Raw genomic sequence first — 7,888 nt, 5'->3', positions numbered from 1 at the left:
GAGTCCTTCACCCTTTGCCAGGAGGGGGAGAAGGCAGCGAGCACCAGCGCTCTGCCTGCGCCCTCCCCGCGGCTCCCAGAGCATATCCAGCTGTTCAGGTCACTCGCTTTTGATGATAGAAATGTTTGATTGGGCCAAGTTTCCTACGAGGATGTTACATGACAGCATACTCTCCAAAGCGCTGGCTGCTGCCCACGGAAGATCAGCTTTCACTTATTCTTCTCTACAGTCCTTTGCCCACCCTTTCTTAGACTTGTTTCAAAGAACCACGAAAAGAAAGGGTCTTTATTCTAGTAACGGAGTGACACTGTGCCAGCATCGTGTCGCACCGCGGAGTTACTCTGGCGCTGTGTACAGCCTCATTTAATAGCACTGCGCGGAGGAACTGAAAACGGCACGCTTGAACGGCAACATCCCTCCTAACAAAGCCATCCCGTAGAGGATATTCCTGCTCTGCTAGGGTAATACGCAGTCCGACTTGAGTTCTGTCAATTTGCTATTCTTAGTTTACCAATTTACTCAGGCTTTATATAGCTATTTCCTAGATTAACAGTCCTATAAGAACACATATAATACTCTATGTGCTTTCCCATTTTTCTTCTCCAGGCGCCTCACATTTGTTTGGAGAGGGAAGGACTCTGACGAGACGGGCTGTGCTGAGGCTTGGCTGCCGCGAATCACGCATTTGAAACGGCAGAAATGTAAGCCAGGATGCCAAAACCTTTGGGGTTTGGGTGGCAGCTCCGCATTTGATTCTGGGCGGCGCAGGGATTTGCCTGTGGGATCAGGGCTTCATAGCTGCCTTTCGTGAGAATTCCTGTGCAGATCCCACCGTCGGAGTCACATGCTGGGCTCTGCAGTGCTGGCACCACCCGAGAGCGCCGCTGTCGCCGGAGGACACTTTCGCACTGACCAACAGGTCCCGCGATCCAGCAACGGTTATAAATATTCCTGTGCCCCAGTCACCCTAAAGCCCATCCTCAACCACCAGAAAGTGATCTCAACTCATGTATTTAGCGTGTTAGGCTTAGCTAATGTTTTATTTTTAGATTGCTATCTGAAAAAGAAAAACTTAGCGGTTTTAAAAGGCAAGATCAACTTTTTAAGCAACATACTTTGTGAAGGGGACTTTGCAATGCTTGAGTATAGAATCATAGAATGGTTTACGTTGGAAGGGACCTTGAAGACCGTCGAGCTCCAACCCCCCTGCCATGGGCAGGGACACCTCCCGCTAGACCAGGTTGCTCAAAGCCCCAACCAGCCTGGCCTTGAACACCTCCAGGGATGGGGCCTCCACAACTTCCCTGGGCAAGGTTTAGTCTGTACATCTTTTGTTTCTACAGTTGTCCATCTCTGCTTCTAAGAGTTTTCTTAGAACCAGTCAGTCCTTGGGTTGAACCTGCATCAAACGGAATTTCCTTCCATTCAGATGCAATGCTGCAAACTGAGTCCTAGGTCTGTCTGGAGCAATTTTAATAGTATCAAAACTTCAGAACTAAAAGTGTCTGTCCTCCTTTTTGTCTGGCCTTTGCAACTTCCAATCTAAACAGGCCATGTGAATTAATCTCCCCTGTCTTGGCACTTTTGTAATGGCTTTCTCCATGTCCTGGAGAGGATTTGATCATTTCCTGGTGATTATTTTTTGTATTGCAAAGATGTCTCCTTACTTCAGACTTACAATGTCATAGAAGGGCTGATCATGATTAGAAACAGTCCATTTTCCAAGGACCTTATTCCAACGTGATGACATAACCCCAGTAGGAGGGGAAGCACGGAGCGATGAAGGTTAGTAGCAGAATCAGGCCAAGGCTGCAAGACTTGGGATTAGTGCCCAAAATCTGCGTGCAATGTGTGTACAGGGCTGCTTTGCACTTGTCCAGCACAGGAAAACAAGGATTCTTTGTCCCACCAGGAATCCTGGCTGTCTCAGGGGGCCCATTTTGGGGGGCTCTTCTGCAAGGAAGAGTGTAACAAAGTTGAATCATTATATTCCTTACGTGCCAGCCAGCCCCAGTGTCTTGAAGGTCTGCATGCATCTATCCAGAAGGGAAAGATCTTTCTGAATTCATTGCCACCTTTTCCTGGAGGTGTACCAGTTCAAATTGTGTCATCTGCTGAGACGTCTGACCGCATCCTGACTTTTGGCAGTCGTCCTCCTGTGAGCCAGGCTGAAGCCATTCAAGAAATTGCCCCTTCCAGCTGTCCTGGTCCTCTGCTGAGAGATGTCGCTGCTCTGTGGCTGAACAGAAACCTAAACAAGATGAAACCTCAGCACCACATCTACCTGTCTTAAATACCTCCAGGGATGGTGATTCCACCACTTCCCTGGGCAGCCTGTTCCAATGTTTGACAACCCTTTCGGTGAAGAAATTTTTCCTAATATCCAATCTAAACCTCTCTGGGTGCAACTTGAGGCCATTTCCTCTTGTCTTAGCGCTTGCGACTTGGTAAGAGAGCAACCCCCACCTCGCTACAACCTCCTTTCAGGCAGTTGTAGAGACCGAGAAGGTCTCCCCTCAGCCCTCTTTTCTCCAGGCTAAACAGCCCCAGTTCCCTCACCTGCTCTTCATAGCACTTGTGCTGTAGACCCCTCACCAGCTTTGTTGCCCTTCTTTGGACACGGTCCAGCACTTCAATGTATTTCTTGTAGTGAGGGGCCCAAAACTGAACACAGGATTCGAGATGCAATCTCACCAGTGCTGAGTACGGGGGGGATAATCACTTCCCTAGTCCTGATGGCCACACTATTCTCGATTCAAGCCAGGATGCTGTTGGCCTTCTTGGCCACCTGGGCACACTGCTGGCTCATATTCAGCCAGCTGTTGACCAACACCAACACCCCCAGGTCCTTTTCCACCGGGCAGCTTTCCAGCCACTCTTCCCCAAGCCTGTAGCGCTGCATAGGGTTGGTGTGACCCAAATGCAGGACCCAGAACTTGGCCTTGTTGAACCATTAACTTTGGCCCATCTATCCAGCCTGTCCACATCCCCCTGTAGAGCCATCAACACTCCTGTGTCACCGGCAAACTTACTGAGGGTGCACTCGATCCCCTTGTCCAGATCACTGATAAAGATATTAAAGAGAACCGGTCCCAGTACTGAGCCCTGGGTCACACCAGTTCTGACTGGCCACCAACTGGATTTAACTCCATTCACCACCACTCTCTGGGCACAGCCCTCCAGCCAGTTTTTTACCCAGCGAAGAGTACACCCATCCAAGACATGAGCAGCCAGTTTCTCCAGGAGAATGCTGTGGGAAACAGTGTCAAAGGCTTTACTAAAGTCTAGGTAGACAACGCCCACAGCCTTTCCCTCATCCACTAAGCAGGTCACCTTGTCACAGAAGGAGATCAGATTAGTTAAGCAGGACCTGCCTTTCATGAACCCATGCTGATGGGGCCCGATCGCCTGGTTGTCTTGTATGTGCCACGTGATGGCACTCAAGATGATCTGCTCCACAAACTTCCCTGGCACCGAGCTCAGACTGACAGGCCTGTAGTTCCCCGGATCCTCCTTCTGGCCCTTCTTGTGGATGGGCATCAGATTTACTAACCTCCAGTCAACTGGGACTTCCCCCGTTAGCCAGGACTGCCGATAAATGATGGCAAGTGGCTTGGTAAGCATCTCCGCCAGCTACCTCAGTACCCTTGGGTGGATCCCACCCAGACCCTTAGACTTGTGTATGTCTAAGCTGCATAACCTCACAACATCCTTGTAGCCCTCCTGAGTGGTCTGCCCCTTCTTCTAACTCTCTTGTATTTCCCTGAGTTGCAACCATAGCTCTCTGTTCAGCAAGGTCATCTTCTTCCCTGAGAGCTCGTCTTTTGGCACATGGGGACAGCCTGCATCTGTGCCTTTAAGATTTCCTTCTTGAAGAATGTCCAGCCTTCCTGGACTCCTTTGCCCTTCAGGACTGCCTCCCAAGGGACTCTGTCAACCAGGCCCCTAAACAGGCCAAAGTCTACCCTCCAGAAGTCCAAGATGGCAGTTCTGCTGACCTCCCTCCTTACTTCTCCTAGAATCGAAAAGTCTATAGTTTCACGATTGCTGTGCCAAAGACAGCCTCCAACTGTCACATCCCCCACAAGTCCTTCTCTGCTTACAAACCACAGGTCCAGCAGGGCACCTTCCCTAGTCAGCCCCCTCACCAGCTGTGTCAGGAAGTTATCCTCAACACAATCCAGGAACCTCCTGGACTGTTTCCTCTCCACTGTGTTATATTTCCAGCAGACATGTGGGTAAGTTCAAGTCCCCCACAAGAACAAGGGCTAGTGATTGTGAGACTTCTCCCAGCTGCTTATAGAATATTTCATCTGCCTCTTCATCGTGGTTGGGTGGACTATAACAGACTCCCACCATGATATCTGCCTTGTTGCCCTTCCCCCTGATTCTTACCCATGAACACTCAACCCTATCATCACCATCATCAAGCTCCAGACAGTGAAAACACTCCCTAACATACAGGGCTACCCCGCTGCCTCTCCTTCCTTGCCCATCCCTTCTGAACAGTTTATAGACTTCTATTGCAGCACTCCAGTTGTGCGAGTTATCCCCCCATGTTTCCATGATGGCAACTATATCATAGTTTTTCTGCTTCACAATGGCTTCCAGCTCCTCCTGTTTGTTGCCCATGCTGCATGTGTTAGCGTAGATGCACTTCAGTTGGGCTATTGATTCCCCCCGCCTTGAAGCCCTAATTCCCACGTGACCATTCTCAGGCACTTTCATGGTTTCTAACACATCAATAACCCTTGTGTCTTTGCACAGCTCTCCATCCCCTGTCTCCACTGAGGTGGCAGACTGAAGGACCTTGCTAGCACGCCATCCCTCAAACATTGGCGCACTGCCCCCAGGCTTGTCTCTAGCAAGACTGATTTTATCCCTTTCCCCCTTCAAATCTGGTTTAAAGAACTTTCTAAGAACACTTCTGACTGCTGTTCAAAGATCTTTTTCCCCCTTTGAGACAGGTGGACCCCATCTGTCAGTCGCCAGCAGGCCTGGCGTTTTGTAAACCAACCCATGACCAAAACCTCCAAAATTCTGCTGGTGACACCAGGCTCAGAGCCAGGTATTGATCTGCTGGCTCTTCCTGTTCCTTCCCTTGTCATTCCCTGTAACTGGAGGGATAGAGGAGAACACTACTTGTGCTCCTGATCCCTTAACCAGTTGTCCCAAGGTCCTGAAGTCTCTCTTGATTGCCCTCGGACTTCTTGTTGCAACTTCATTGCTGCCTACCTGAAAAATCGATCATGGATAGTAATCCGAGTGCTGTACCAGGGTAGGAAGCTTTCTCTTCACATCTTTAACCTGAGCCCCAGGGAAGCAGCAGCCTTCCCTAAGAAGTGGGTCTGATCTGCATATTGAGCCTTCTGCTCCCCTCAGGAGACAGCCTCCTGTGACAATGACCCGTCTTTTTTTCTTTATGGAAGTGGTTTTGACGCGGGGCGTAGACCGACTTAACCTCAGCGACACCTCCAAGCTAGATGAACCATCGTCCTCGTCATTGTTCGGTTCCACTTGCAGAGCCTCGTAACTATTCTACCAGGGCACCTGGGAAGGTGGGGCAGTCATGGAGGAGATGTGCCTGCTGCACTGGGCAGGAACTTGTCACCATTGTCCCCTATCCCTTGAGTCACCCTGTTCAGCCAGGTGGAGAGAGGAAAGGGAATCCTCCGTATCACGTGTCCTGCGTGTCTGTGGGGCCTGTCCTGGGGAAGGTAGAGTGTGGTTCCAGTAGTCGATCTCTCTCTTGGACTCCCTGATACTCCTCAACTTACTCACCTCCTCCTGGAGCTCTGTCACCAAGCGGAGGAGTTCCTCTACCTGGGCGCAGCTCCCACAGGCGTGGTCAGGAGGTTAGCGAGGTAGGAAACTGCTGCTGAAGAAGCACCTCCTGGGTGCTTCCCCTGGAACATCCCCACCAACCTTAAGGCATCCCAGTTTCCTCGCTCCACTAGAAATTCCCAACAGAAACCAGCAAAACATCTCCTCTGTGTTACTCGCATGCGTGTCCTTGAACAGTGCAGGGAAGGAGTACGAGGCTGTTGGATTCGTCTGCAGCTGCGAGGGGATGCCATGGGCCGGGGGAAAGGTACAAGAGCCCTCAGGTGTGACTTCCCATGCGTCACCCTCCGCTGTGCAGCAGCCCCTCTGCTGCAGACACAGGGAGACAGAATAATGTGTTTCAAATGAAACGCGGTGTTCTTCAGCTGAAAACAAGCTGGCAGTACCAGAAAACGTTTTGGGTTTTCTTCATACTGTTTTCACAGCTGACATGCTTTTGGGGTGAGACATTTTCACTTTTAGGGGACTCTGTGATTACCTCATTTTATAGGAAAAAGTTACATATACGAAACAAGAACACAAAGAGAATGGATTATCCAGAAGAGGTTTTTCCAGGTGATGGATACATCTAGCAAATTACTCCAGTGCTTTTTGGCTGCTTGAGGAACACTTCTGGACTTTCATTTTATTAGAATAATTAAATAAAGAAAATCTGTATCTTGTTTAGTGTTACAGCCTATTCTTCCAAAGCACTCTGGCAACTTTTCCCCTAATCCACTTACCCAGCGTACAGGTCAGCTATATCCGCCTGGTTTTCTAAAGGTCACTTTGGCTCCCTTCTTGCCATTTCACTGTAATAAGCATTATTCTGCGATGCGCTATAACTCCTGTGCTCCCAGAAAATTACTCTGCTTTTTATATTTCCTGTCTTTAGATAGGATTTACCATATTGCATCCATGTCTGCTATTACAGCCAGAGTTCTGCATCACTGTATGTAGAGATATATGTGTCTCTCTGACACATCGGTAGCTGGAGATAACAGCCAACATCAAACTCCTTGGACCTAGTGTTGTCAGAGGATGCTTACTGAGAAGGAAAGTCTGGCTTTGCTGTTTGCTTGAAACAGAGGTTTCCAGAAAAGAATTGTTCTGCCTGACCTACATTTCCTTCCTCAGGAGGAGGGATGGTTTGGGGTTTGAAGCAGGGATGGGGACCCAAGCCGCCCTGCCCTGCCCCTCCGCTTGCCACAGCCTTCCTGGGTGACCCTGGGCAATCCATCCAACAGGATAAATAATACTCATCAGGCAGGGATACTTCATTAATAATTTTAATAATGAGCTCAATGACTTTGGAATAAAAATGCTACAAGTAGAAGTGAAAAAAAAAAAAAAATGCTGTCTTCACCATGGAAATGAAAGTTGTCTGGAAAAAAAAGTGAATTAATTGCATAATTGACAGAGTCAGTGGCTGATCTTATAAATCCTTCCTTACCTGAGGTTATGCTGTAAATTTACCTCAGCTGTGAACAAGAGGCAGCAAGGAGAGAGACTTGGGAAGCATCTGCTCCTGGGGAAAATGCATTTTACAGGGCACGCAGGAATTTCTGAAGACTAGCAAGGTAAATAGGAGTTACTTTTCCTAGTGCTATAAATGTGCAAGTGTTGAATATGTGCTAACAACTTAAAAGTAATTTTTATCTTCTGTTTTTATTAATGAGGCTGAGCAAAGATTCCCTGTATTTTAGACTTCAGGGGAACTTTTTAGTTCCACTTAGCCATTTTTCTGCCATTAGTTTCCACATTTCTCTCATAGGAGGCATTTTTATTTCCTTTTTTGTTATGATTAAACACCAGCCCTAAAATGATGTCATTACAAGACACAACATTTTAATTAAATCTCCCTTTTATTGTCCGTTGGCCAATGACAGGCCTGTGACTGCCCAGCGTTATGATTCACCGGCACGTGTGACTTACCAGCACAGCACTGAGAGTCACAGGGGGAGGGGGGGGCGGGAATTCCACCCTGTCCCGAAAAAGCATGCGGCTGCTGCTCCTTGAGCATCTGCGCTGGCCGTGCCAGGCTTACGCTGCCGCTGCTGGCACC

This window comes from Charadrius vociferus, unplaced genomic scaffold, assembly GCF_000708025.1.
Source record: "Charadrius vociferus isolate BGI_N301 unplaced genomic scaffold, ASM70802v2 scaffold14, whole genome shotgun sequence".
Taxonomy (NCBI): Eukaryota; Metazoa; Chordata; class Aves; order Charadriiformes; family Charadriidae; genus Charadrius; species Charadrius vociferus.
The sequence above is the reverse complement of the archived record's forward strand: the minus strand, read 5'-3'. Positions refer to the sequence as shown.